Below are 18,477 nucleotides of genomic sequence, written 5' to 3'. Positions count from 1 at the left end.
AACCTAACCCCTGGAGTAATCTGGCCTATCCCAATCTCTCAGACACTGTGTTCCAGGCACTAACCCCTAGATTAATCTGGCCTATCCCACACTCTCATACCCTGTATTCCCGACCCTAACCCCTGGATTAATCCGACCGATCACACACTCTCAGACACTGTGTCCCAGGCACTAATCACTGGATCAATCTGGTCTAACCCAGATTCTCAGGCACTCTGTTCGAGACCCTAAACCCACTTTGTTCCAGATTCTAACCCCTGGATTAATACGGTCTATCTCACATTCGAAGTCTCTGTGTTCCAGACGCTAACCCCTGGATTTTTCCAGCCTACCCACACTCTCAGACACTGTATTCCACACACTAACCCCTGGATTAATCCGGCCTATCCCACACTCTCAGACACTGTATTCCATACCCTAACCCCTGGATTAATCCAACCTATCCGACACTCTCAGACACTGTATTCCAGACACAAACCCCTAGATTAATCCGGATTATCCCATACTCTCAGACACTGTATTCCAGACACTAGCCCCTGGATTAATCCGGCCTATCCCAAACTCTCCGGCACTTTATTCCAGACCCTAACCCCTGAATTAATCCGGCATGTCCCACACTCTCAGACACTGTGTTCCAGACCCTAACCCCTGGATTTACCCGGCCTATCTCACACTCTCAGACACTGCGTTCCAGACACTAACCCATGGATTAATCCGACCGATCACACACTCTCAGACACTGTGTCCCAGGCACTAATCACTGGATCAATCCGGTCTAACCCAGATTCTCAGGCACTGTGTTCGAGACGTTAAACCCACTTTATTCCAGATCCTAAACACTGGATTAATACGGAATATCTCACATTCGAAGTCTCTGTGTTCCAGACCCTAACCCCTGGATTTTTACTGCCTATCCCTCACTCTCAGACACTGTATTCCAGACACAAACCCCTAGATTAATCCGGATTATCCCATACTCTTAGACACTGTATTCCAGACCCTAACCCCTGGATTAATCCAACCTATCCGACACTCTCAGACACTGAATTCCAGACACAAACCCCTAGATTAATCCGGATTATCCCATACTCTTAGACACTGTATTCCAGACCCTAACCCCTGGATTAATCCAACCTATCCGACACTCTCAGACACTGTATTCCAGACACAAACCCCTAGATTAATCCGGATTATCCCATACTCTCAGACACTGTATTCCAGACACTAGCCCCTGGATTAATCCGGCCTATCCCAAACTCTCCGGCACTTTGTTCCAGACCCTAACCCGTGAATTAATCCGGCATGTCTCACACTCTCAGACACTGTGTTCCAGACCCTAACCCCTGGATTTACCCGGCCTATCTCACACTCTCAGACACTGCGTTCCAGACACTAACCCCTTGATTAATCCAACCAATCCCACTCTCTCAGACATTGTGCTCCAGAATGTAACCCCTGGATTGACCGGGCCTATCTCACACTCTCAGACACTGTGTTCCAAGCACTAACCCCTGGATTAATCCGACCTATCACACACTCTCAGACACTGTGTTCCAGACCCTAACCACTGGATCAATCCGGTCTAACCCAGATTCTCAGGCACTGTGTTCGAGACCCTAAACCCACTTTATTCCAGATCCTAAACCCTGGATTAATACGGCCTATCTCACATTCGAAGTCTCTGTGTTCCAGACTCTAACCCCTGGATTTTTCCAGCCTACCCCACACTCTCAGACACTTTGTTCCAGACCGTAACCTACGTATTAATCCGGCCTATTACACACTCTCAGACACTGTGATCGAGACCCTAAACCCAGGATTAATCCAGCCTCCCCCACGCTCTCACGCCCTGTGTTCCAGACCCTAAATCCTGGATTAATCCGTCCTATCCCACACTCCTAGGCACTGTTTTGCAGACCCTTGCCTCTGGATTAATCCGGCCTATCCCACACTCTCAGACACTGTGTTCCAGACCCTAACCATTGAATTGACCCAGCCTACCCCACACTCTCAGACACTTTGTCCCAGACACTAACCCCTGGTTTAATCCGGCCTCCCATACTCTCAGGCACTTTTTTCCAGACCCTAACCGCTGTATTAATCCGGCCTATCCCACACTCTCAGGCACTTTTGCCAGACCCTAACCCCTGGATTAATCTGGCCGATTTCACACTCTCAGACGCTGTATTCCAGACCTTAACCCCTGGATAGAAACGGCCTGTCCCACAATCTCAGGGACTGTATTCCACACTAACCCCTGGATAGAAACGGCCTGTCCCACAATCTCAGGGACTGTACTCCACACTAACCCCTGGATAGAAACGGCCTGTCCCACAATCTCAGGGACTGTATTCCACACTAACCCCTGGATAGAAACGGCCTGTCCCACAATCTCAGGGACTGTATTCCACACTAACCCCTGGATAGAAACGGCCTGTCCCACAATCTCAGGGACTGTATTCCACACTAACCCCTGGATAGAAACGGCCTGTCCCACAATCTCAGGGACTGTATTCCACACTAACCCCTGGATAGAAACGGCCTGTCCCACAATCTCAGGGACTGTACTCCACACTAACCCCTGGATTAATCCAGCCTCTCCTACACTCTCAGAAACTATCCCAAACCCTCACGCACTTTGAGCCAGAACCTAACCCCGGGTTTGAATCGGCCTTCCCCGCACTTTCCGGCACTTTGCACCTGACCCTAACCCCTGGATTATTCCGGCCTATCCCACACTCTCAGACACCATGTGTTCCAGGCCCTAATGCCTGCATTAATCCGGCCTATCCCACACTTCCAGCTACCTTGTTCCAGACACTAACCCCGGGATTGAATCGGCCTTCCCCATATTTTCTGGCACTTTGTACCAGACCCTAACCCCTGGACTAATCCGGCCTATCCTTCTCCTGCAGACACTGCATTCCAGACCCACACTGCTGGATTAATCCGGCCTATCCTACACTCTCAGACACTGTGTTCCAGACCCTAACTCCTGCATTAATCCAGTCTATCCCACACTCTCGGACACTGTGTCACAGACCCGAACCCCTGGATTGACCCGGCCCATCCCACACTCTCAGGCACTGTGTTCCAGACCCTAACCCCTGGATTAATCCAGCCTATTCCACACTCACCGACACTTTGTGCCAGACCCTAACCCCCGGATTAATCCGGCCTATCCCACACTCTCAGACACTTTGCGCCAGACCCTAACCCCCGGATTAATCCGTCCTATACCACACTCTCAGGCACTTTGTTCCAGATCCTAACCCCTGGATTAATCCGGCCTCTCCCACAATCTCAGAAACTGTGTTCCAGACCCTAACCCCCGGATTAATCCGGCCTATCCCACACTCTCAGACACTGTGTACAGACACTAACCATTGGATTAACCCGGCCTATCCCACACTCTCAGACACTTTGTGCCAGACCCTAACCCCCGGATTAATCCGGCCTATCCCACACTCTCAGACACTGTTCCAGATCCTAACCCCTGGATTAATCCGGCCTTTCTCACACTCTCAGACACTGTGTTCCAGACCTAACCCCTGGATTAATCTGGCCTTTCCCACGCTCTTGGACACTGTGTTCCAGACCCGAACTCCTGCATTAATCCAGCCTATTCCACACCCTCAAATGCTGTGTTTCAGATTCTAACCCCTGGATTAATACGGTCTATCTCACATTCGAAGTCTCTGTGTTCCAGACGCTAACCCCTGGATTTTTCCAGCCTACCCCACACTCTCAGACAGTTTGTTCCAGACCGTAACCTACGTACTAATCCGGCCTATGCCACACTCTCAGACATTGTGTTCCAGACCCTAAACCCTGGATTAATCCGGCCTCCCCACACTCTCAGACACTGTATTCCAGACACTAACCCCTGGATTAATCCGGCCAATCCCACACTCTCAGACACTGTATTCCACACACTAAACCCTGGATTAATCCAACCTATCCTACACTCTCAGGCACTGTGTTCCAGACCCTCACCCCTGGATTTATCCAGTTTACCCTACACTCACGGACACTGTGTTCCAGACACTAACCCCTGGATTAATCCGGCCTATCCCACACTCTCTGGCTCTTTGTTCCAGACCCTAACACCTGTTTTAATCCGGCATGTCCCACACTCACAGACTTTGTGTTCCAGTCCCTAACCACTGGATTGGCCCACTCTCCCCACACTCTCAGACACTGTATTCCAGACACAAACCCCTAGATTAATCCGGCCTATCCCACACTCTCCGGCACTTTGTTCCAGACCCTAACCCCTGTTTTAATCCGGCATGTCCCACACTCTCAGGCGCTGTGTTCCAACCCTAACCCCTAGACTAAACTGGCCTATCCCACACTCTCAATCACTGTAATCCAGACTCTATCCCTGGATTAATCCGGCCTATCCTACACTCTCGGACACAGTGTTACAGACACTAATCCCTGGATTAATCCGGCCTATCCTACACTCTCGGACACAGTTTTACAGACACTAATCCCTGGATTAATCCGACCGGTCCCACACTCTCAGACACTGTGTTCCAGACCCTAACCCTGGATTACGCCGGCCTATCCTACACTCTCGGACACAGTTTTACAGACACTAATCCCTGGATTAATCCGGCCGGTCCCACACTCTCAGACACTGTATTCCAGACGCTAACCCCTGGATTGACCCAGCCTATCCCACACTCTCAGACACTGTGTTCCAGAACTTAACCCCTGGATTTATCCAGCTTTTCCTACACTCTCAGACACTGTGTTCCAGACCCTAACCCCTGGATTATTCCGGCCTATCCCACACTCTCATGCACGGTGTTCCAGACCTACACCATTGGATTGACCCGGCCTATCCCACACGCTCAGACACTCAGTTCCAGACCCTAACTCCTGAATTAATCCGGCCTCCCCCACACTCTCAGACACTGTGTTCTAGAACCTAACCCCTGGGGTAATCTGGCCTATTCCATACTCGGGCACTGTGTACCAGACACTAACTCCTGGCGTAATCTGGCCTATCCCACATTCTCAGGCACTTTGTTCCAGACCCTAACCCCTGGATTAATCCGGCCGATTTCACACTCTCAGGCACTTTGTTCCAGACCCTAACCCCTGGATTAATCCAGCCTATCCCACACTCTCAGGCACTTTGTTCCAGACCCTAACCCCTGGATTAATCCGGCCGATTTCACACTCTCAGACATTGTGTTCCAGACATTAACCCCTGGATTAATCTGGCCTATTCCACACCCTCAGGCACTTTGTGCCAAACCCTAACCCCTGGATTAATCCGGCCGATATCACACTCTCAGATACAGTGTTCCAGACCCTAACTCCTGGATTAATACGGCCTATTTGACACCCTCAGACACTGTGTTCCAGACCTACACCATTGGATTGACCCGGCCTATCCCACACTCTCAGACACTCTGTTCCAGACCCTAAACCCTGGATTAGTCCGGCCTCTCCCACACTCTCAGACACTGTGTTCCAGATCCTAACCACTGGATTAATCCGGCCTACCCCACACTCTCAGACGCTGTGTTCCAGACACTAACCCCTGGATTGACCCGGCCTATCCCACACTCTCAGACAGTTTGTTCCAGACCGTAACCTACGTATTAATCCGGCCTATGCCACACTCTCAGACATTGTGTTCCAGACCCTAAACCCTGGATTAATCCGGCCTCCCCACACTCTCAGACACTGTATTCCAGACACTAACCCCTGGATTAATCTGGCCTATCCCACACTCTCAGACACTGTATTCCACACACTAACCCCTGGATTTATCCAACCTATCCTACACTCTCAGGCACTGTGTTCCAGACCCTAACACCTGGATTTATCCAGTTTATCCTACACTCTCAGGCACTGTGTTCCAGACACTAACCCCTGGATTAATCCGGCCTATCCTACACTCTCAGACGCTGTTCCAGATCGTAACCCCTGGATTAATCTGGCCTTTCCCACACTCTCAGAAACTGTGTCCCAGATCCTAACCCCTGGATTAATCTGGCCTTTCTCACACTCTCAGGCACATTTTTCCAGAACCTAAGCCCTGCATTGAACCGGCCTCCCCACACTCAGGCACTGTGTTCCAGAGACTGACCATTGGATTGACTCGGCCTATTCAACACTCTCAGACACTGAGTTCCAGACCCTAAATCCAGGATTATTCTGGCATCCCCACACTCTCAGCCACTGTGTTCCAGACACTAACCATTGGATTGACCCGGATTATTCCACACTCTCAGACACTGTATTCCAGACCTTAACCCCTGGATAGAAACAGCCTGTCCCACAATCTCAGGGACTGTATTCCATACACTAACCCCTGGATTAATCCAGCCTATCCTACACTCTCAGACACTGTTCCAGATCCTAACCCCTGGATTAATCTGGCCTTTCCCACACTCTCAGACACTTTGTCCCAGACCTTAACCCCTGGATTAATCTGGCCTTTCCCACGCTCTCAGACACTGTGTTCCAGGCCCTAATCCCTGGATTAATCCGGCCTATCCCACACTCTCAGACACTGTATTCCAGACCTTAACCCCTGGATAGAAACAGCCTGTCCCACAATCTCAGGGAATGTATTCCATACACTAACCCCTGGATTAATCCAGCCTATCCTACACTCTCAGACACTGTTCCAGACCCTAACCCCTGGATTAATCTGGCCTTTCCCACACTCTCAGACACTGTGTTCCAGACCTAACCCCTGGATTAATCTGGCCTTTCCCACGCTCTCAGACACTGTGTTCCAGGCCCTAATCCCTGGATAAATCCGGCCTCCCGCACACTCTCGGACACTGTGTTACAGACCCGAACCCCTGGATTGACCCGGCCCATCCCGCACTCTCAGGCACTGTGTGCCAGACCCTAACCCCTGGATTAATCCAGCCTATCCCACACTCACCGACACTTTGTGCCAGACCCTAACCCCCGGATTAATCCGGCCTATCCCACACTCTCAGACACTTTGTGCCAGACCCTAACCCCCGGATTAATCCGTCCTATACCACACTCTCAGGCACTTTGTTCCAGATCCTAACCCCTGGATTAATCCGGCCTCTCCCACAATCTGAGAAACTGTGTTCCAGACCCTAACCCCCGGATTAATCCGGCCTATCCCACACTCTCAGACACTGTGTTCCAGACACTAACCATTGGATTGACCCGGATTATTCCACACTCTCAGACACTGTATTCCAGACCTTAACCCCTGGATAGAAACAGCCTGTCCCACAATCTCAGGGACTGCATTCCATACACTAACCCTTGGATTAATCCAGCCAATCCTACACTCTCAGGCACTGTTCCAGATCCTAACCCCTGGATTAATCCGGCCTTTCTCACACTCTCAGACACTGTGTTCCAGACCTAACCCCTGGATTAATCTGGCCTTTCCCACGCTCTCGGACACTGTGTTACAGACCCGAACCCCTGGATTGACCCGGCCCATCCCACACTCTCAGGCACTGTGTTCCAGGCCCTAACCCCTGGATTAATCCGGCCTAACCCACACTCTCAGGCACTTTGTTCCAGAACCTAACCCCTGGATTGACCTGGCCTATCCTACACTCTCAGACACTGTGTTCCAGACCCGAACTCCTGCATTAATCCAGCCTATTCCACACCCTCAAATGCTGTGTTCCAGATTCTAACCCCTGGATTAATACGGTCTATCTCACATTCGAAGTCTCTGTGTTCCAGACGCTAACCCCTGGATTTTTCCAGCCTACCCCACACTCTCAGACAGTTTGTTCCAGACCGTAACCTACATACTAATCCGGCCTATGCCACACTCTCAGACATTGTGTTCCAGTCCCTAACCACTGGATTGGCCCACTCTCCCCACACTCTCAGACACTGTATTCCAGACCCAAACCCCTAGATTAATCCGGCCTATCCCACACTCTCCGGCACTTTGTTCCAGACCCTAACCCCTGTTTTAATCCGGCATGTCCCACACTCTCAGGCGCTGTGTTCCAACCCTAACCCCTAGACTAAACTGGCCAATCCCACACTCTCAGACACTGTGTTCCAGACCCTAACCCTGGATTACGCCGGCCTATCCTACACTCTCGGACACAGTTTTACAGACACTAATCCCTGGATTAATCCGGCCGGTCCCACACTCTCAGACACTGTATTCCAGACACTAACCCCTGGAATATTCCAGCCTACCCCACACTCTCAGACACTGTATTCCAGACGCTAACCCCTGGATTGACCCAGCCTATCCCACACTCTCAGACACTGTGTTCCAGAACTTAACCCCTGGATTTATCCAGCTTTTCCTACACTCTCAGACACTGTGTTCCAGACCCTAACCCCTGGATTAATCCGGCCTATCCTACACTCTCACGCACGGTGTTCCAGACCTACACCATTGGATTGACCCGGCCTATCCCACACGCTCAGACACTCGGTTCCAGACCCTAACTCCTGAATTAATCCGGCCTCCCCCACACTCTCAGACACTGTGTTCTAGAACCTAACCCCTGGGGTAATCTGGCCTATTCCATACTCGGGCACTGTGTACCAGACCCTAACTCCTGGCGTAATCTGGCCTATCCCACATTCTCAGGCACTTTGTTCCAGACCCTAACCCCTGTATTAATCCAGCCTATCCCACACTCTCAGGCACTTTGTTCCAGACCCTAACCCCTGGATTAATCCGGCCGATTTCACACTCTCAGACACTGTGTTCCAGACACTAACCCCTGGATTAATCTGGCCTATTCCACACCCTCAGGCACTTTGTGCCAAACCCTAACCCCTGGATTAATCCGGCCGATATCACACTCTCAGACACAGTGTTCCAGACCCTAACTCCTGGATTAATACGGCCTATTTGACACCCTCAGACACTGTGTTCCAGACCTACACCATTGGATTGACCCGGCCTCTCCCACACTCTCAGACACTCTGTTCCAGATCCTAACCACTGGATTAATCCGGTCTACCCCACACTCTCAGACACTGTGTTCCAGACACTAACCCCTGGATTGACCCGGCCTATCCCACACTCTCAGACAGTTTGTTCCAGACCGTAACCTACGTATTAATCCGGCCTATGCCACACTCTCAGACATTGTGTTCCAGACCCTAAACCCTGGATTAATCCGGCCTCCCCACACTCTCAGACACTGTATTCCAGACACTAACCCCTGGATTAATCTGGCCTATCCCACACTCTCAGACACTGTATTCCACACACTAACCCCTGGATTTATCCAACCTATCCTACACTCTCAGGCACTGTGTTCCAGACCCTAACACCTGGATTTATCCAGTTTATCCTACACTCTCAGGCACTGTGTTCCAGACACTAACCCCTGGATTAATCCGGCCTATCCTACACTCTCAGACGCTGTTCCAGATCGTAACCCCTGGATTAATCTGGCCTTTCCCACACTCTCAGAAACTGTGTCCCAGATCCTAACCCCTGGATTAATCTGGCCTTTCCCACACTCTCAGGCACATTTTTCCAGAACCTAAGCCCTGCATTGAACCGGCCTCCCCACACTCAGGCACTGTGTTCCAGAGACTGACCATTGGATTGACTCGGCCTATTCAACACTCTCAGACACTGAGTTCCAGACCCTAAATCCTGGATTATTCCGGCATCCCCACACTCTCAGATACTTTGTTCCAGACCTAACACCTGGATTAATCCAGCCTATCCCTCAATCTCAGAAACTGTGTTCCAGACACTAACCACTGGATTAATCCGGCCTCTCCCACACTCATAGGCAATGTGTTCCATACGCAAACCATTGGATTGACCCGGCCTATTCCACACTCCCAGACACTGAGTTCCAGACCCTAAATCCTGGATTATTCCGGCATCTCCACATTCTCAGGCACTTTGTTCCAGACCCAACCCCTGGTTTAATCCGGCCTATCCCACACTCTCTGACACTGTATTCCAGACCTTAACCTCTGGATAGACACAGCCTATCCCTTAATCTCAGACACTGTATTCCACACACTAACCCCTGGATTAATCCAGCCTATCCTACACTCTCAGACACAGTGTTCCAGTCCCTAACGACTGGAATGACCTGGCCTCCCCCACAATCTCAGACACTGTATTCCAGGCTCTAACCCCTGGATTAATCCGGCCTACCCCAACTCCTGGCACAGTATGCCAAACCTGAACCACTGGATTAGTCCGGCCTATCCCACACTCTCAGATACTGTATTCCAGACACAAACCCCGAGATTAATCCGGCCTATCCCATACTCTCAGGCAATGTAACCAGACACTAGCCCCTGGATTAACCTGGCCTACCCCACACTCTCAGACACTTTGTCCCAGACCCAAACTCCTGATTTAATCCGGCCTCCCCACACTCTCAGGCACTCTGTTCCAGACCCAAACTCCTGGATTAATCCGGCCTATCCCACAATCTCATACACTGTGTTCCAGACACTAACCATTGAATTGACCCGGCCTACCCCACACACTCAGACACTTTGTCCCAGACACTAACCCTTGGATTAATCCGGCCTATCCCACACTCTCAGACACTGTATTCCAGACACAAACCACTAGATTAATCCGGCCCATCCCGTACTCTCAGACAATGTAACCAGACACTAGCCCCTGGATTAATCTGGCCTATCCCACAATCTCTGGCTCTTTGTTCCAGACCCTAACCACTGGATTGACCCACTCTCCCCAAAGTCTCAGACACTGTATTCCAGACACTAACCCCCGGATTAATCCGGCCTATCCCACACTCTCAGACACCCTGTGCTCCAGACCCTAATGCCTGGATTAATCCGGCCTATCCCACACTCCCAGATACTTTGTTCCAGACTCTAACCCCGGGATTGAATTGGCCTTTCCCACACTCTCAGGCACTTTGGAATCAGTCCCTAACCCCTGGATTAATCCAGCCTTTCCTACTCACGCAGACACTGCATTCCATACCCACACTGCTGAATTAATCCGGCCTATCCCACACTCTCAGGGACTGTATTCCACACACTAACCCCTGGATTAATCCAGCCGATCCCACACTCTCCGGCACTTTGTTCCAGACCCTTACCCCTGTTTTAATCCGGCATGTCCCACACACTCAGGCGCTGTGTTCCAACCCTAACCCCGGGATTAATCCAGCTTATCCCACACTCACCGACACTTTGTGCCAGACCCTAACCCCTGGATTAATCCGGCCTATCCTACACTCACGGACACAGTGTTACAGACCCTAATCCCTGGATTAATCCGACCGATCCCACACTCTCAGACATTGTGTTCCAGATCCTAACCCCTGGATAGACCGGGTCTATCCCACACTCACCGACACTGTGTTCCAGGCCCTAACCCCGGGATTAATCCGGCCTATCCCACACTCCCAGACACTTTGTTCCAGACTCTAACCCCGGAATTGAATTGGCCTTTCCCACACTTTCCGGCACTGTGTTCCAGACCCTATCCCTGGATGACGCCGGCCTATCCTACACTCACGGACACAGTGTTACAGACCCTAACCCCTGGATTAATCCGACCGGTCCCACACTCTCAGACACTGTGTTCCAGACCCTAACCCTGGATTAATCCGGCCTATCCTACACTCACGGACACAGTGTTACAGACCCTAATCCCTGGATTAATCCGGCCGGTCCCACACTCTCAGACACTGTGTTCCAGACCCTAACCCTGGATTAATCCGGCCTATCCCACACTCTCAGACACTGTGTTCCAGACTCTATCCCTGGATTACGCCGGCCTATCCTACACTCACGGACACAGTGTTACAGACCCTAATCCCTGGATTAATCCGACCGATCCCACACTCTCAGACACTGTGTTCCAGACCCTAACCCCTGGATTTACCCACTCTCCCCACACTCTCAGACACTGTATTCCAGACACAAACCCCTAGATTAATCCGGCCTATCCCAAACACTCTCGGACACTGTGTTACAGACCCTAATCCCTGGATTAGTCCGACCGATCCCACACTCTCAGACACTGTGTTCCAGGCCCTAACCCCGGGATTAATCCAGCCTATCCCACACTCACCGACACTTTGTGCCAGACCCTAACCCCTGGATTAATCCGGCCTATCCCACACTCCCAGACACTTTGTTCCAGACTCTAACCCCGGAATTGAATTGGCCTTTCCCACACTTTCCGGCACTTTGTACCAGACCCTAACCCCTGGATTAATCCGGCCTATCCTACTCCCGCAGACACTGCACTCCAGACCCACACTGCTGGATTAATCCGGCCTATCCCACACTCTCAGACACTGTGTTCCAGACCCTAACCCCTGGATTAATCCGGCCTATCCCACACTCTCAGACACTGTGTTCCAGACCCTAACCCCTGGATTAATCCGGCCTATCCTACTCACGCAGACACTGCACTCCAGACCCACACTGCTGGGTTAATCCGGCCTATCCTATACTCTCAGGCACAGTGTTCCAGACCCTAACCCCTGGATTCATCCAGCCTATCCCTCAATCTCAGAAACTGTGTTCCACGCACTAACCACTGGATTAATCCGGCCTTTCCCACCTCTCACGCACTGTGTTCCAGACCTACGCCATTGGATTGACCCGGCCTGTCCCACACTCTCAGACACTGTGTTCCAGGCACTAACCCCTGGATTAATCCGGCCTATCCCACACTCTCAGACACTGTGTTCCAGACCCTAAATCCTGGATTAATCCGGCCTGTCCCACACTCTCAGACGCTGTATTCCAGACCTTAACCCCTGGATAGAAACAGCCTGTCCCACAATCTCAGGGACTGTATTCCACACACTAACCCCTGGATTAATCCGGCCTATTCTACATTCTCAGACACTGTGTTCCAGATCCTAAATCCTTGATTATTCCGGCATCCCCACACTCGCAGGCACTTTGTTCCAGACACTAACCCCTGTATTAATACGGCCTATCCCACACTCTCAGGCACTTTGTGCCAGGCCCTAACCCCTGGATTAATCCGGCCTATTCCACACTCTCAGACACTGTGTTCCAGACGCTAATGCCTGGATTAATCCGGCCTATCCCACACTCCCAGATACTTTGTTCCAGACTCTAACCCCGGGATTGAATTGGCCTTTCCCACACTTTCCGGCACTTTGTTCCAGACCCTAACCCCTGGATTAATCCGGCCTATCCTACTCACGCAGACACTGCATTCCAGAACTACATTGCTGGATTAATCCGGCCTATCCCACACTCTCAGACACTGTGTTCCAGACCCAAACCTTGGATTGACCTGGCCTATCCTACACTCTCAGGCACAGTGTTCCAGACCCTAACCCCTGGATTCATCCAGCCTATCCCACACTCTCAGACACTGTGTTCCAGACCCTAACCCCTGGATAGAAACGGCCTATCCCACAATCTCAGGGACTGTATTCCACACACTAACCCCTGGATTAATCCAACCTATCCTATATTCTCAGACACTGTGTCCCAGATCCTAACCCCTGGATTAATCTGGCCTTTCCCACACTCTCAGGCACATTTTTCCAGAACCTAAGCCCTGCATTGAACCGGCCTCCCCACACTCAGGCACTGTGTTCCAGAGACTGACCATTGGATTGACTCGGCCTATTCAACACTCTCAGACACTGAGTTCCAGACCCTAAATCCTGGATTATTCCGTCATCCCCACACTCGCAGGTACTTTGTTCCAGACACTAACCCCTGTATTAATCCGGCCTATCCCACACCCTCAGGCACTTTGTGCCAACCCTAACCCCTGGATTAATCCGGCCTTTCCCACACTCTCAGACACTTTTTTCCAGAACCTAACCCCTGCATTGAACCGGCCTCCCCACACTCTCAGACACTGTGGCCCAGACGCTAACCCCTTAATTAATCCGACCAATCCCACTCTCTCAGACATTGTGCTCCAGAATGTAACCCCTGGATTGACCGGGCCTATCCCACACTCTCAGACACTGTGTTCCAAGCACTAACCCCTGGATTAATCCGACCTATCACACACTCTCAGACACTGTGTCCCAGACCCTAACCACTGGATCAATCCGGTCTAACCCAGATTCTCAGGCACTGTGTTCGAGACCCTAAACCCACTTTGTTCCAGATTCTAACCCCTGGATTAATACGGCCTATCTCACATTCGAAGTCACTGTGTTCCAGACCCTAACCCCTGGATTTTTCCAGCCTACCCCACACTCTCAGACACTTTGTTCCAGACCGTAACCTACGTATTAATCCGGCCTATCCCACACTCTCAGACACTGTGATCGAGACCCTAAACCCAGGATTAATCCGGCCTATCCCACAGTCTCAAGCGCTGTTTTCCAGACCCTTGCCTCCGGATTAATCCGGCCTCCCCACACTCTCAGGCACTTTGTGCCAGACCCTAACCCCTGGATTAATCCGGCCTATCCCACACCCTCAGGCACTTTTTTCCAGAACCTAACCCCTGCATTGAACCGGCCACCCCACACTCTCAGATACTGTGCTGCAGACCCTAAACCCTGGATTATTTCGGCCTATCCCACACTCTCAGACAGTATATTCCAGACACAAACCCCTAGATTAATCCAGCCTATCCCATACTCTCAGACAATGTAACCAGACACTAGCCCCTGGATTAATCTGGCCTATCCCACAATCTCTGGCTCTTTGTTCCAGACCCTAACCCCTGGATTGACCCGCTCTCCCCACACTCTCAGACACTGTGTTCCAGTCACTAACCCTGGATTAATCCGGCCTATCCCACACTCTCAGACACTGTATTCCAGACCTTAACCTCTGGATAGACACGGCCTATCCCATACTCTCAGACACTGTATTCCACACACTAACCCCTGGATTAATCCGGCCTCCCCGACACTCTCAGACACAGTGTTCCAGACCCTAATCCATGGAAAGACCTGGCCTACCCCACACTCTCAGACACTGTGTTCCAGTCACTAACCCTGGATTAATCCGGCCTATCTCTCACGCTCAGATACTGTGTTCCAGACCCTAACCCCTGGATTAATCCGGCCTATCCCACACTCTCAGGCACTGTGTTCCAGACCCTAACACCTGGATTAATCCGGCCTATCCCACACTCTCAGGCACTTTGTCCCAGACCCTAACCCCTGGATTAATCCGGCCTATCCCACACTCTCATACACTGTGTTCCAGACCCTAACCATTGAATTGACCCGGCCTACCCCACACTCTCAGACACTTTGTCCCAGACCCTAACCCCTGGATTAATCCGGACAATCCCACACCCTCAGGCACTTTTTTCCAGAACCTAACCCCTGCATTGAACCGGCCGCCCCACACTCTCAGATACTGTGTTCCAGACCCTAAACCCGGGATTAATCCGGCCTATCCCACACTCTCAGACACTGTATTCCACGCACTGACCCCTGAATTAATCCAGCCTATCCTACACTCTCAGACACAGTGTTCCAGACCCTAACCACTGGAATGACCTGGCCTCCCCCACATCTCAGACACTGTATTCCAGGCTCTAACCCCTGGATTAATCTGGCCTACCCCACACTCCCTGGCACAGTGTTCCAAACCCAAACCACTGGATTAATCCGGCCTATCCCACACTCTCAGATACTGTATTCCAGACGCAAATCCCTAGATTAATCCAGCCTATCCCATACTCTCAGACAATGTAACCAGACACTAGCCCCTGGATTAATCTGGCCTATCCCACAATCTCCGGCACTTTGTTCCAGACCCTAACCCCTGGATTGACCCGCTCTCCCCACACTCTCAGACACTGTGTTCCAGACACTAACCCCTGGATTAATCCAGCCTATCCCACACTCTCCGGCACTTTGTTCCAGACCCTAACCCCTGTTTTAATCCGGCATGTCCCACACTCTCAGGCGCTGTGTTCCAACCCTAACCCCTAGACTAAACTGGCCTATCCCACACTCTCAGACACGGTGTTCCAGACCCTAACCCTGGATTACGCCGGCCTATCCTACACTCTCGGACACAGTGTTACCGACCCTCACCCCTGGATTAATCCGGCCTCTCCGACACTCTGACACTGTATTCCAGACACAAACCCCTGGATTAATCCGGCCTATCCCATACTCTCAGACAATGTAACCAGACACTAGCCCCTGGATTAATCTGGCCTATCCCAGAATCTCCGGCACTTTGTTCCAGACCCTAACCACTGGATTGGCCCACTCTCCCCACACTCTCAGACACTGTATTCCAGACACTAACCCCTGGATTAATCCGGCCTATCCCACACTCTCCGACACTTTGTTCCAGACCCTAACCCCTGTTTTAATCCGGCATGTCCCACACTCTCCGGCACTTTGTTCCAACCCTAACCCCTAGACTAAACTGGCCTATCCCACACTCTCAGGCGCTGTGTTCCAGACCCTAACCCCTGTTTTAATCCGGCATGTCCCACACTCTCAGGCGCTGTGTTCCAACCCTAACCCCTAGACTAAACTGGCCAATCCCACACTCTCAATCACTGTAATCCAGACTCTATCCCTGGATTACGCCGGCCTATCCTACACTCTCGGACACAGTGTTACAGACCCTAATCCCTGGATTAATCCGACCGATCCCACACTCTCAGACACTGTGTTCCAGACCCTAACCCCTGGATTTACCCACTCTCCCCACACTCTCAGACACTGTATTCCAGACACAAACCCCTAGATTAATCCGGCCTATCCCACACTCTCCGGCACTTTGTTCCAGACCCTAACCCCTGTTTTAATCCGGCATGTCCCACACTCTCAGGGACTGTATTCCACACACTAACCCCTGGATTATTCCGGCCTATCCCACACTCTCCGGCACTTTGTTCCAGACCCTAACCCCTGTTTTAATCCGGCATGTCCCACACTCTCAGGCGCTGTGTTCCAACCCTAACCCCTAGACTAAACTGGCCAATCCCACACTCTCAGACACTGTGTTCCAGACCCTATCCCTGGATGACGCCGGCCTATCCTACACTCTCGGACACAGTGTTACAGACCCTAATCCCTGGATTAATCCGACCGATCCCACACTCTCAGACATTGTGTTCCAGATCCTAACCCCTGGATAGACCGGGTCTATTCTACACTCTCAGACACTGTGTTCCAGGCCCTAACCCCGGGATTAATCCGGCATGTCCCACACTCTCAGACACTGTGTTCCAGGCCCTAACCCCGGGATTAATCCGGCCTATCCCACACTGTCAGACACTGTGTTCCAGACCCTAACCCCTGGATTAATCCGGCCTACCCCACACTCTCAGCCACTGTGTTCCAGACCCTAACCATTGGATTGACCTGGCCTATCCCACACCCTCAGACACTTTGTTCCAGACCCTAACCCCTGGATTAATCCGACCTTTCCCACACTCTCAGGCACTTTTTTCCAGAACCTAACCCCTGCATTGAACCGGCCTCCCCACACTCTCAGATACTGTGTTCCAGACCCTCAACCCTGGATTAATCCGGCCTATCCCACATTCTCAGCCACTGTATTCCAGACCTTAACCTCTGGATAGACACGGCCTATCCCTCACTCTCAGACACTGTATTCCACACACTAACCGCTGGATTAATCCAGCCTATCCTACACTCTCAGACACAGTGTTCCAGATCCTAAACACTGGAATAACCTGGCCTCCCCCACAATCTCAGCCACTGTATTCCAAACCCGAACCACTGGATTAATCCGGCCTATCCCACACTCTCAGACACTGAATTCCAGACACAAACCCCTAGATTAATCCGGCCTATCCCATACTCTCAGACAATGTAACCAGACACTAGCCACTGGATTAATCTGGCCTATCCCACAATCTCCGGCACTTTGTTCCAGACCCTAACCACTGGATTAACCCACTCTCCCCACACATTCAGCCACTGAATTCCAGACACAAACCTCTAGATTAATCCGGCCTATCCCACACTCTCCGGCACTTTGTTCCAGACCCTAACCCCTGTTTTAATCCGGCATGTCCCACACTCTCAGGGACTGTATTCCATACACTAACCCCTGGATTAATCCGGCCTATCCCACACTCTCCGGCACTTTGTACCAGACCCTAACCCCTGTTTTAATCCGGCATGTTCCACACTCTCAGGCGCTGTGTTCCAACCCTATCCCCTAGACTAAACTGGCCTATCCCACACTCTCAATCACTGTAATCCAGACTCTATCCCTGGATTACGCCGGCCTATCCTACACTCTCGGACACAGTGTTACAGACCCTAATCCCTGGATTAATCCGACCGGTCCCACACTCTCAGACACTGTGTTCCAGGCCCTAACCCCTGGATTAACCCGACCTCTCCCACACTCTCAGACACTGTGTTCCAGACACTAACCCCTGGATTAATCCCGCCTATCCCACACTCTCAGACACCCTGTGTTCCAGACCCTAATGCCTGGAATAATCCGGCCTATCCAACACTCTCCGGCACTTTGTTCCAGATCCTAACCCCTGGATTAATCCGGCCTATCCCACACTCT

Source organism: Chiloscyllium punctatum, chromosome 30 (genome assembly GCF_047496795.1).
Source record: "Chiloscyllium punctatum isolate Juve2018m chromosome 30, sChiPun1.3, whole genome shotgun sequence".
Lineage (NCBI taxonomy): Eukaryota > Metazoa > Chordata > Chondrichthyes > Orectolobiformes > Hemiscylliidae > Chiloscyllium > Chiloscyllium punctatum.
Note: the sequence above shows the minus strand (reverse complement) of the source record.